At 40.0% G+C, this 13921-nt stretch overlaps 1 long non-coding RNA gene across 1 annotated transcript in view; it reads right to left on the bottom strand.

Moving 5' to 3' along the window:
- LOC114806373 overlaps nt 1–13921 on the bottom strand; it is a 189631-nt gene that overhangs the window by 155979 nt on the left and 19731 nt on the right. The gene's annotated exons all lie outside the window — the stretch shown is intronic.

Raw genomic sequence — 13921 nt, forward strand, 5'->3', positions numbered from 1 at the left:
TAATGAGAAGCATGTTGTCTTCCAACTGTGAGATGGAGGAATAGGCCAGGCAGAATATTGTCAATTAAACAGCTATAGAATAAAGAGGTCATTCAAACCAAAAAAAAAAGCAGCTTTTAGGAATAATGTACTATTTAGTCTGGGCCACCAACTGTTGCTGGTCATTCTCATTTCTGCTGTGAAGCTCAGCTTTCCTGTTGTCTCCAACCCACGGAAAGGACTGGCAAGAATGGTATCCCAGTTAGCCAGCATTACAGTTTGAGTCTGCATGTCTATTTAGCCAAATCTCGCTCTCCAGTGATTTTACTACCAGAGTAGGGAGCTGTCAAGGAATACTACCCCCAATGGTGTTTCTATTATTGTATCCAAAGATGTTGATGCCGATGAACAAAGTATCACTAAACAAATCGAACAGTTCATTCCCACTGAGTGCATATGTGTATAGCAACTGCGATGAGTGGTTGTGGTTGTCTCTTTGCCTCAGGCGTTACACAGCATTTTGGCTCAAATTGAGTCACCCCATCTAGGATTGCCACACATTATAACGTTGTGTCTGTTCCCCTTGCTTCCCAGAAACCAATGTCATGTGGCGTCAAGTTGTCCTTTAGAGCCCTCGCTCAATTTCACCTTCCTATGCAGGCTATGATTACCCTATTTCAGCCTGCTCCAAAGCAGTTGCATGGGTATGGGACCTTCTCATTCATCCAGCCCAGGAGAACTGAATCACAGAACATAGGCTTCGATAGCTGCAGATTGGCTGCCCTCCAGGACTTCATTATGAGTAAACTAGCCTATTCATTTGGTGTTTATTAAGGCTCACAATACCACTCCTGAAACAGATGTAGGAACTGAATACGGATGGTACCTATAGGTGGTTCAGGTCTTACACCAGAATTGTAATTGGATGGTGGCCTCATCATATTCTGGACCTTTATATTCAAGTAGGCTTTAATGCTAGGGGTAACTTAACACATCTAAGTACCTCCAGGAAAGTGTTCCAAACAGATGCATTTCATTTTGAATGACAATTTTTACAACCTAATCTAAAGCTCTCCTGAATGAGGATCCATCAATATCACCAAGTACTCTGTTCCAGTGTCACACTACCCTTTCAGCCAATTGTTTTTCATGTTTATCCTGAAATTCTCTTGATTAAATTGAATTCTTTTCTGACGCTCTTATCAAGTGATCATCCTTATTTAAATTATTTGCCATGTTCTTGAAGGTTTATCAAGCTCCTACTCAGGCTTCTCTTTGCCAGGAAAGCTGGATCCAGGTTCGATTTTCCAACCTATTAGACATCTTAGGTGCTCTCCCCATTCCCTTCTTCAATTGGTCTAGGTCACAAAATTGAACATATAGTGTTATGAAAAAGAGGGGATCATTTTATGATAGATGGCACTTTCTATTTTAAGGAATTTGTTCAACATAGCTCATCACTGAAATTTCACATAATCCACAATATTGGGCAACACTATCTAATGATAGGATGTTAGTCTAATGAGAAAAAGAGAAAGGAAACCAGATTGTTCTTTGGAAAAATTGACTGTGTGTCACTAACCTGTGTGGCTCAAACTGAGCATCTACAGGCCAGTTGTAGTGTCTAACCTTCAAACTGGCCATGATTTCTGGACCACCACAGATGACATCAAAAGATTATTAAATTTAACCCCTCACCTGCATTCCAGAGTTAACATTATAAAACAAAGCCAGGATTTATAATCACTGAGGTCTTGAAGCTCAGACAATCTGCCAACATTAAAGTACTGGTCATCACCGCACAGCTTGTGAGAGTGGGACAGGTGAGGAAAATGGATGAAGGGATGACCAGGCATCTCCTAAGTACTTAGTACAGTGCTCTGCACACAGTAAGGACTCAATGCATTCCATTAATTGATCAGCAGTATAATGACCTGAAATGTGGAGATTACCATCAAAGAAGACAGAAGAAACATTAGATATTCAAGACATAAAGCCGGGGACTGTTGGGAGAATATATTGTCAAAGATCAAACTATCATACAACAGACAAGAATTGAATAGAAGCTCAGAATAGAAATTTCAGGATCACTGTTGGGAGAATATATTGTCAAAGATCAAACTATCATACAACAGACAAGAATTGAATAGAAGCTCAGAATAGAAATTTCAGGATCATGATAGAATGCCCATGTCTTTCCTATCATGAAGCAGAGAAGCAGTGTGGCTCAGTAAAAAGAGACCGGGCTTGGGAGTCAGAGGTCATGGGTTCTAATCCCAACTCCGCCACTTGTCAGCTGTGTGACTTTGGGCAAGTCACTTAACTTCTCTGTGCCTCAGTTCCCTCATCTGTAAAATGGGGATTAAGACTGTGAGCCCCATGTGGAACAACCCGATCACCTTGTGTCCCCCCAGCTCTTAGAACAGTGTTTTGCACATAGTAAGTGCTTAACAAATACCATTATCATTATTATTATCAATAAAACTTTCTGAGCCCCACTGTACCATCCAGTTCTGACCCCATTTCCCTCCTCCCATTCCTGTCTAAACCTTGAACAGTTGTATACATCCACTGCTTCCATTTCCTTTCCTCCGAGGGATTTCTGACTCAACAATTTGTGTTCCATTCCTCTCAATGCACTGAGACCATTGTGACCTCCTAGACTTGAAAAACATCGAATTTATGTATCCGCTTATGCATACGAAATCCTACACACAACAACAAAGCTTAAAACTGTCACTGAATTCTGCTACCTAGACAATTCATTATCCCAAAGTTCATGGGTAGACAAAGAGGTTGAGAACAAAATCAGAAGGTTAGCAGGGTTTACAGCCTGTATATGAAGTTGAAAATCTGAATAATTCCCTAGTGTTGCATCAATCAGACACAACCTCGGTCGAAATTGAAACAATGAAAAGCAGAGGAGGTGGATTACCTTACAGTTCCCAAGGATTTTACTCCATAAATATGTCCTTCTACCATATTACCTTTTTTACAGTCTTTGTTACAAATTGCCAAATGATTTAAACATGCTGAGAAGGTCAATCTGGCTATTCCAGGAAAAACACAATTTTCTGTTGGAATTATCTAGTTAAGGGCTGAGAAACAGTTGCAATCAGGAAAGACTAAAGGAAGTGGAATCATTTAGTCTGGAAGAGAGAAGTCTGGATGATGATTTAAGAGCAGCTTTCCAGTATGTATGATGGTGAACTGCTATTCTCCTTTTCCAAAAGAGAGAGGAAATGGGCTGAAGCTGAGAGGGAGTCAGGATAGATTGATGGAAGAGCTTTAAATCATTGTAGTAGGAATGAGAAGGTTTGTGGGATCTCCTTCTTTGAGAGTCTTTGCTAGTCAAAAGGCCACCCCAAGGTAGTGGAGGAGCTTTGATGGAGGTGGCATCCATCAATGAAGCAACAGGAGCAGTCTACATCTGAGACGTTCTTCAAACGACCGGAGATCTTTTTATCTGCAAAGCAGAATTGGATCCAATCACCGAATTCTGCTATCTGGACAGTGAAGTATTCAACATCTAGAAGATGACAGAATCAAAAAATCTGAATGACTTGGGCAGGTTTTGGAAGATTGACAATTTGGTGACAAAGGAGCATCAGGCTTCAGACCAAGTTGAAGATTTACATTCAACTGGGTTATATTCTGTTAAAATGTGATTGCATCATGAATGCTTGTATGTAAGTTTAATTCATTTTATTGATTAGAATGCATTCCAGAGCTTTTGCAAAGGTAATATTAAAGTCCTTCCCTTCCTACAACCTGTAATGATAAACACCACTAAACTCTTCCGTTATTTTAATTGAAGTTATTCAACACGTATCACAATATTAAATAAACCAGGAATTGTAATTTAGTTATGAGCCAGCCCACTTTCAGCCACTTCAAATTCATGTTTATTTGATACAACCCTGCCCTCTCCTCTGTTCAGCAGAACTGTTCTCCTCCCTCATCAAATTCTATGCCCATTGCCCCCCAACAAGTGTTCCAGAACTTTAATTCCCTCCTGACCCTAATTTTCCATCTCTTGCTCTTGATTTCTGTGCCAATTACTTTGTTAACATAACCAAAACCATCATATAGGAGCACCCCAAAATCTCCTCATGACCTACACAGCTCCTTCCAACCCCAACATTCACTCTTCCATCTACTCACATCTACCCATTGTACAACCCCATCTTTTATTTTCTTTTAAAAACACTTGCATTCCCCTTTCTTCCTTCACTGACCACCAGTTCCAAATGCTCAATAGTAATAATTATAATTATTATGGTATGTGTTAAGTGCTTACTATGTGCCAAGCACTGTTCTAAGCACTGGTCTCAGCTGGTTCCTTCCTCTCAGCCTTTAAACACCCCACTCCTTCCATATTGTAATAAAACATTCTCTAGACCCTGCTGCACCATCCAGCTGTTGCCTCATATCCGTCCTCCCATTTCTGTCCAAATTCCATAAATGAGTGGTATACACATATCTTTTTCCTCCCTTCCAACTCCCTTACTGACTCTCTCAATTTGGTTCCATCCCCTTCACTTCACTGAGACTGTTTTATCCAAGATAAACTCGTTAAGGGTAAGGAATGTGCCTGTTATATTGTACTCTTCCTAGTATTAAGTATCGAGTAAGTGCTCAATAAATAGGAGTGACCAACTGACCTTCTTTTTGCCAAATCTAGTAGAATCTAATCCCAATTCCCTTCAGTCCTTAGTCTGTCTTCAACACTGTGTTCCACTCCTTTCTCTTGTAAATACTATTTAACCTTAGCTTTTCTGCTCAGTTCTCTCTTCATTCTTTTCCTACCATTTTGGCTAATCCTCCTCCAACTCTTTCACAAATTTTTTGTTTCCCACCTATGATTGTCAATGCCTCTAAAGGCTCTCTTTTGGGGCAACTTCTTTCATCATTATTATTATTATCATTATTATTATAATTAACAAAAACAATAATGATAGTTTTGCTTACAATGTGCTGGGGTGGATATGAACAAATTGGGCTGAACACAGTCCCTGTCCTGTGTGGGGTTTATGGTCTTAATCCCCATTTTACAGATGAAGTAACTGAGGCAGATATAAGTGAAGTCACTTGCCCAAGGTCACACAGCAGACAACTGGCAGATCTGGGATTAGAACCCAGGTCCTGGGAGATAGAAGGACCAGTTCTATCAGTCCTTCCATCTACCAGTGAAGGTCTATCCACTAGACCACATTGCTTTGCTCTCCAATTTACACTCAATCCCTCAGAGGGCTTATCCCATAGCTTTAACTACCACTTCTGTACAATTGGTTCTCAAATCTACTTCACTAGCCCTGACTTCTAGCCTACCATGTAATCTTGATTTCTTCCTGCCTACAGAATACCTCTACATGAATGTCCCACTGATATCTGAAGCCCAATATATCAATAACTTGAGCTCTTTTTTTAATTGGTATTTGGTAAGCGCTTACTATGTGCCAAGCACTGTTCTAAGCACTGAGGTAGATACAAGGTAATCAGGTTGTCCCACATAGGGCTCACAGTCTTCATGTCCATTTTACAGATAAGGTAACTGAGGCATAGAGAAGTTAAGTGACTTGCTCAAAGTCACTCAGCTGACAAGCGGTGGAGGTGGTATTAGAACCCATGACCTCTGACTCTCAAGCCTGGGCTCTTTCCACTAAGCCACTCTGCTTATCTAAGCTCTTCATTTTCCCTTTCTTCTACCTAGTAATACCAGTAATTATGGTATTTGTTAAGTGCTCATTATGTATCAAGCAAAGTACTAAGCACTAGATTAGATAAAGGATAATCATATCTGTGCACATGGGCTCACAGTTCAAGGGGAAGGGAGAACAGGTATTTAATCCTCATTTTACAGATGAGAAAACTGAGACATAGAGAAGTTAAGTGAAATGCTGAAACTCACACAGCAGAAAAGGGGTAGAGCCAGGATAAGGACCCTGAGACTCTGACTTCCAGAACTGTGCTCTTTCTACTAGGCCACACTGCTATCCACCTAACTCTTCTATCACAGTTAATGCCACCACCTCAATCCTCCCTCCTCCCAAATCCATAAACTTGGTATTATACTTGATTCCTCTCCTTCTTTCAACACCCCTAGTCAGTCTTTTGCCAAATCCTATCAGTGTTTCAACCTCAACATTTCCAGAAAATTCATCCTTCCCTCCTCCATCCAAAAAGTCACCTCTCTGATCTATTGCTTCTTGTGGGCAGGGAACGAGTCTACCAACTCTGTTATATTGTACTCTCCCAAGCATTTAGTACAGTGCTCTGCACACAGTAAGCACTCATTAAAAATCACTGATTGATTGATTACTGCATCAATCTTCTCATTGGTTTCTGTCACCAGCCTCTCCCCTCTTCAGTCAATAATTCACTCTGCTACCTAAATCATTTTTCCAAAGTGACATTCTGCACATATTACCCCAATCTCAAAAACCTCCATATGCACTGAGGCTCATGACAGTCAATTTTAAGGCCCTCTATAGGCTCTCTCCCTTCTGCATATCTTCTCATTTCTCCTACTGCATCTCACCTTGAGCTCTTTCTTCCTCTTGAACTATTCTTATCACTATCCTTGGTTCAACTCTCTTCTTCCACTAGTCTCTTGCTAATGCTGTCTCCTTTACAATTGATTGACTGATTGAAAGGAATCACCCATAGCATTTACATACACATCGTGTATATTTCATTAAATTCTACTATCTGAAATTTACTTTAGTGTCATTTCACCCCCCCCCCCCCCCCCCCAGATTCTAGAGCCTTGACAGCAGGGATCATATGCATTAATTCAATTGTACTATAAATCTTAATATGTGCTCTGTACACAGTAAGTGTTCAATAAATTTGAGAGATGATTGTTTCAGCAAGAGAAGCAATTTGGCCTAGTGGAAAGAACACAATTTCGGAAGACAGAGGGCCTGAGTTCTAATCCTGAATCTCCCCCATCCCTGCTGTGTGACCTTGGGCAATTCACTTAACTTCATTGTACCTAAGTTTTTTCAACTACAAAATAGAAATTCAATACCTGTTCTCCCTTCGCCTTGGATTTTGAGCCCCTTAGGGGACAGGGGCTGTGTCCGATCTGATTATCTTCTATCTACCACAGTGCTTGGCACATAATGAATACTTAAGAAATTCCATTACTCTAAGTAGAAGCTTGCTCTGCAGACTATATTAGAGGTTTTTCAACTTTTGTTTAAGTAGTTGCTTGCTTCGGGTTGAACAGCAGCGACTTGTTAAAGTTCAATGAGGCTCTCGTTGGACAACAATTCCTCTGAGCCAGATGCAATTAACTTATTGACATCATTTCTAAATTAAGTTTCCTCCCCAGTTCAACAGATTCTTTGGTTATCTACTCAGGGTTCTCTTCAACTTCATGAGAAATCTGACACAACCTGAGGGCCGAGCTCCCTCCAAATCTCTTCATGGTTAATTGCTTAAATCTCAGTCCATGTGGGGAGGGAGGAGGAAAGGATTGACTGCCTTATAATAATAATAATGGTATTTGTTAAGTGCTTACTATGTCATGAGCACTGTTCTAAGCACTGGATCTAAACATATAGGTTGTTGTATCATGGGGTAACTGTAGCCCCCATGCCAGTAGTCTTGTTCAATCTTCCTAGATGACTGTGGTGCTATGATAATTACACTTCTCCTATGCTGTTTTAGTGCTATAAAACAGGCCATAGAATCCTATTATCTGACCTTACGACAAGATAGCATTCCCTATCCAAACCCCAAATCACAGATGCACATCCATTGAAAGCGTTTGCTTTCTGTTTTGTCATCAAACTATACATGCTTCATTAGGCATCAACCAGCATTTGTTTTCTTTATATGCTCATTTCTAGGAGTTTATAACCCAAGAAGAAAACCAAATACTCGAGGAAACTTGATGAGAAAAGGATCATCTGAGGCCTGCTGCATCTTTTCTCTCTTGTTGTGAAAACTGGAATTTAAGGGGAAAGAATTAATTGTTATCATTTTCATAAGCAATACCCTCCCACACTCTTCCCCTCTCTCAAAGCATCCACATTAGAGCATTTGTGGCTGAATATATTTTTGTTCTGGCACAGCTAAAAACTGCTTTGATTTAGAAACTGAAATTTAGCAAGCAATTTGTACATAATATGGCCCATTTGCTTTTGGTGTTATTTTATTGTGATTATAAAGCTTAAAATACTGCAGTGTAAAAATCCACAACTGGGCATGGGCCGTAAATGTTGCTGGCAGTTTTACTCATGGATTTTTGTTTAAAACATGGATAGGTCATGATAGTATATCATTTCCAAAAGTTCGGGGTCATTTCTACAGAGTACTCCAGGTGTTCTGTTCTCTCCCTCTGCCAGGGACATTCCCTCCAACCCCATTGAAATGTCTTCAGGTCAGGTGAGCTACCCAGGGAATTGTCCCCATGGCTCATCTTGGCCAGCATTAGGTTTAAACAGACACAGTTACCTCATAGTTCCCAGAAAAAAAACCCAAAGAACTCTGCTTTGATCTGAATCACTTGGATTGTAAAAAAGGCTTTTGCCTGAGTAACTCAAACCTCAGTTTCAGTCTGTGCTGCATAGACTTCATGGAATTGGAAACACAGAACAAGGAGTCCTAATCTTGACTGTTGTAGCTGAATATAATTGTTTATGATGGGCTTGGGACAAATTCATTGATTCAATTGTATTTATTGAGTGCTTACTGTGTATATAACACTGTACTAAGCACATGGGAGAGTGCAATTCAGCAATGAACAGGCACATTCCCTGCCTATAATGAGTTTACAGTCTAGACACAAACATAACCAAAATAGAATCCATGTCTTGCTTACACTCTGAGGAAAAAGCAAACTGTTTTACCATTAAATCATGCTACAGAGAAGCTGCGTGGCTTAGTGGAAAGAACACGGGCTTGGGAGTCAGAGGTCATGGGTTCTAATCCCACCATCGCCGCTTGTCAGCTGTGTGCCTTTGGACAAGTCACTTAACTTCTCTGTGCCTCAGTTACCACATCTGTAAAATGGGGATTCAGACTATGATCCCCACAGGGGGCAACCTGCTTACCTTGTATCTACCCCAGTGCTTAGAACAGTGCTTGGCACATAGTAAGCGTTTAACAAATACCATCATTATTGTTATTTATTAATCGAGGGAGGCTGAAAGATGGAGTAATACTGTGGTTTTGACTGGAGGATTGAAAATGGTCCTGTCTTAATGGCTTGCTGGTCACCTGGGTGAAGCAGGAGGTGGGATTTGTCTGATCTTCTAAGTGTCTATGTAAAGACACTCAGGGGCTCTAGAATAGGTTCCTTGCACTGAAAACTTAACTTGGTAACTGAAAATCCATGTCTGACTATTCAGAGGAACCACAATCTAGGAAAGAGTAAGAAAGGGGAGAGAGGGTAAAAAGATTCAATCACAAATTCTCAGAGGACAGTGAACATGGGTCTTACTTCTGTTTCATAGTCACAAGTGATAGGACTGTCCTTGCACTCTAGTACCACTGATTGGTTGTCTGAGACAGGTATGTACATATGAAGTGAAAACATGTGCAATCTTTCCTAATTATCAGTGTTTTATATGTATGAAAAGCAGATGCTTAGGAAATCTAGAAATTATGGTGACAGGTTCAACATTTCTCCAGATCTCACTGTAAGCAAGGACTAGATACAGGGAAATAGCCATTCCTCCACCCCATCCAGTCAATCAGTCTTGGGGGATGGAAAACCTGCTCTATCACCCAGTACATCTGTGAAATTTGAGAGGCAAATTGGATCTGTGCTTTTGCATGGTACATTATGGACTGAGAGCCTGTTGTTGGGTAGGGATTGTCTCTATTTGTTGCCAAATTGTACTTTCCAAGTGCTTAGTACAGTGCTCTGCACACAATAAGCTCTCAATAAATACAATTGAATTATAGTGGGATCCCAGCGTATGTAGCCTGATGCTTCACTTTTACCTAAACATTGATCCAGTTTATTCATTCCAGGTATAAAAAATTCCCTGGGAATAGGGTAAGCACTTTTGCAAGCTCCAATGATTCATTCAGGATACTGTGGTGCTACTGGATATGCTGTAGCTATGATTTACTGTTCAAAATGATCTCTTAGTGGATGCTGTTCCACTAGATTTGCTCTGGGTTAAGCAAAATCTGAAAAATCAAGGAACAGCCATCTTCGATCTTCATGAATCCACTGGGCACTTCCCCAAGGGTGAGTTAGTGAATGGCTCATTCCTTTGTCCGGTCTAATTGCTTAAATTTGATAGTGACATTTCGTTAACCTTCATTTCCTCCTTGCAGTTTCTGTTGAGTATGGTATGTAGTCACATCTCCCCCTGAGCTATGCTGGGCACCATTAAAGCAGGTGACATTTTAATCCAGAGGTGAGGAAGAAAATAAATCTGTGATATAACCTGTGTGATAAGTTAGTACAACTCCCAAAGTACCTCGCAATTCATCTGCATGACAGACACTATTGAAGCTGATGATCATTAGTGCAAGGAAACCTGGCAAGGACATAACATCGAGATCTAAACATTGGCTTCAAATGTCATTTGAGGACTAGCAGCCCAATCTGCCTGCACGAGGCAGAAGCATTAGCCCTTGCTTTCCTCGGACTCGGAAGGCTAAGAAAAAGGCTCGAGTAAAGCAAATCAGCAAAAAGTGCATCCAGTTTTTTCATAGACGAAGATAATTTCAATTTCAAACAGTTCAGGGCCAAATAACCTCCCAAATACTTCCACTGCCTATCCTTAGGGGGGCAGCTGTCTGAGTATGTGGAGGAATTGTCTTTCAATTTCAAAGATATGTTATTGATTAGTAACCTCTCCCAGATTTCATTCTATAACCCAGCCTGCACATTTTGATCCTCTAATGCCAAAGTACTCAGAGTACCTCAATCTTGTATATGTTGCTTGAGACCTCTCTTCCATGTCCTGCCTCTGGACTAGAACACCCTCCCTCTTCATATCTGACAGATGATCCACACTCTCCACCTTCAAAGCCTTATTAAAAACACATCTCCTCCAAGAAACCTTTCCTAAGACCTAATTTCCTCTTCTCCCACTCCCTTCTTTATTGCTCTTACATTGGGATTTGCAATCTTTATTCACCCTTTCCTCAACCCCATAGCACTTATGTACACACCCATAATTTAATTTAGTTATATTAGTGTCTATCTCCAGCCTAGACTGTAAGCTCTTTGTTCTAAGAGAACAAGTCTAACAACTCTGTTACACTGTCCTCTCCCAAGCATTTACTACAGTGCTTTGCTCACACTAAACATTCAATGAATAAAATTGATATTGCTGATGGTAAAATCCTACCTGGATACTGAGGTACATCTCTTAGGAGACCGACAGTCTCTCCCACACTGCTTGTAAAGATAACCACTTTTCATACTAATAGGCTTGTCCTATAAAGGGGACCCTGTTTTTATGCTTGATGAGGCAAGTCATGTTTGGGGTATCTTTTCCAGAACAATTTCCATTTGGGCTGAGCAGTGGTTCATATATAATAATGTAACAAATACTTAGCCTAGAGGAAAAAACATGGATTTTGGAGTCAAAGGATTCTAATCCTGACTCTGCCACGTGAGTGCTATGTGACCCTGGACAAATTACTTGAACTCCCTGTGCTTATTCCTTATCTGTAAAATGGGGGTTAAATACCTGTTCCCCTCCTATTTAGATTGTGAACCTCACATATACAGGACTGTTCCCAATATACACATAGAGTGGCCAAATGCCTCTAATACCTCATAAGCAATTGGATGCCAATATCCTAAAGCACCTACTTGCCTAGGCTTTTGATCAGGACAGAGTTTATCCATCATAATTGGTAAGGAGAGGCAAGATCAGGAAAGGAAACAGAGGATAGCCAAAAAGGCTAGATGCTGAATAGGACTGTCTTTGAAACCAAGACCAAAGCATCAAAGGTAAAATGGTAACCCTGGGGTCAACAGCAGTGCACAAAATTTAGAATCAAGAAGAGACCAGTGGATTTGACCGGGAAGAGATTAAAAGAGACCTTGGTTGCAACAGTTGCTATGAATTGAAGAAGGAAAAACTTAAATTTTAGAAGACAAAGGAGATGGAGAATTGCAGAGGATAAGGAATTTGGAAATAAGGAAGTAGAGGAAAAGGAAATGGACAATAGGTGAGAATACTGATGGGGACAGAATTTTTTGGTCGTTCTTTTTTTGTTTCAGTATATCACCATGGAGGAGACGGAAACATTCTTGAAGCCAGAGGCATCAAAAATGAGGACAGACTTGATGAAAGAAAAGGAATGTGTGAACAAAACACACATATTTCATTATACTTTGGAGTTAAGGTATGAATAAATATTTATTTATATCCCACTCCAATAGACCACAGTTCTAAAATTAAAGCCCTACTAAAATTCTGCCTCCTCCCAATAAGTCTAACCTGATGAATTGCCAGCCCCCTAAGTCATATGAACTTATCAGCCATCTCTAGCACTTATGAACTTATTTATTCCTATCCTCAGTACTTTTTTAATGTGTTTATTCAAATGAACACTCAATTATTTTTCATGACTGCTCTATTTGTAAATATTTTTATAATGTTTCCCTTATTAATGTGTAAAATTCCCCTTGGGCAGAGAATGTGCCTTTTCTTTCATTTGTATTTCTCAAGCACATAGTACAATGCATTGCATCAAGTAGATGCTCAACAGATACTAATATTGCTGCTATTCATCAGAAATTGTTATTACACAAAATTATAAACAACAATTTGTTGCTTGGCAAGGATACTATAAAAATTTTAAATCAACAAACAAGAATCCTTCTTCAGAATGTAAAATTGAATTCTAAAATAATAATTGCAGTATTTGTTAAGTATTTACCATGGGCCAAGCCCTTACTAAGTACTGGAGTAGATACAGTATATGCAGATTGAAAACAGTTCTGTTCCACATGGGGCTCTCCATCTAAATAGGAGGGGAACAGGCATTTAATCCCCATTTTACTGATGAGGAAACTGAGGCATAGAGAAGTCAAGTGACTTGCCCAAATAACACAGCACTCAAGTGGAAGAGCCAGAATTAGAACCCAGATCCTCTGACTCCCAAGTTCATGCTCATTCCACTAGGCCTAGCTATTATCACTCTTCTATTACTAAAAATGGACACAAAAAATACTGCTATCATTCCTTGTCCATTCTACTTAAATAGTCCAAAATATTCTTTCACATTCCATTTTACAGGTTAAACAACACTTTTACTCACACAACACTTTGGATTCCAAAGCTCTTCAAAATAGTATCACTGTTGCATCCTCATTTCCAGAAAAAAATGTTAAAGTTCAGGAGGGTTTAAATTACTTGTTTCAGGTCCTTCAGTCAGGGACTGAGATTGGGAATAAATCACAGAATTTTATTCTGGCCTCCCAAGCTGCCTTGCTGACCACAGGCCTAAATTCCCTTTCTATTTATAACCCTTGTTTACTTTGTGCATTTCCTTAGCTTGGACAGGCACTTTCTGCTTCTATTCAGTTTCTCTCTTGATTTTGGCTCCCAAATCAAGTTTCCAGTCCTGCTGGAAAATATTTCAATCTAACAAATCCATTCTCATTGACATGTTAAGGAGATGTTGGAAACCATCTGATGAATTCAACAACTCTCTAGGAAGAGCCACAGAAACTAAGGGCACACATACCCCCATTAGCTGCAATATCTGGGACCAGTAATAAAGTCACTTTCCAGACCATCTAGTTCTGGACTTCTGAGTCATCAAGACTTTTGGATACCGTAACCCAGAGTTAGCTCCTAATCAGCATCAAACATTGCAATCCAGAAGGCCCCCCAATGCTCTTATCCCTTCACAAATGTCAATCAATCATTCAGTGCTATTTATTGAACACTTACGGAATGCAGAGCACTGTACTAAGTGCTTGGGAGAGTACAGTACACAGACT

This window comes from Ornithorhynchus anatinus, chromosome 2 (assembly GCF_004115215.2).
Source record: "Ornithorhynchus anatinus isolate Pmale09 chromosome 2, mOrnAna1.pri.v4, whole genome shotgun sequence".
NCBI lineage: Eukaryota > Metazoa > Chordata > Mammalia > Monotremata > Ornithorhynchidae > Ornithorhynchus > Ornithorhynchus anatinus.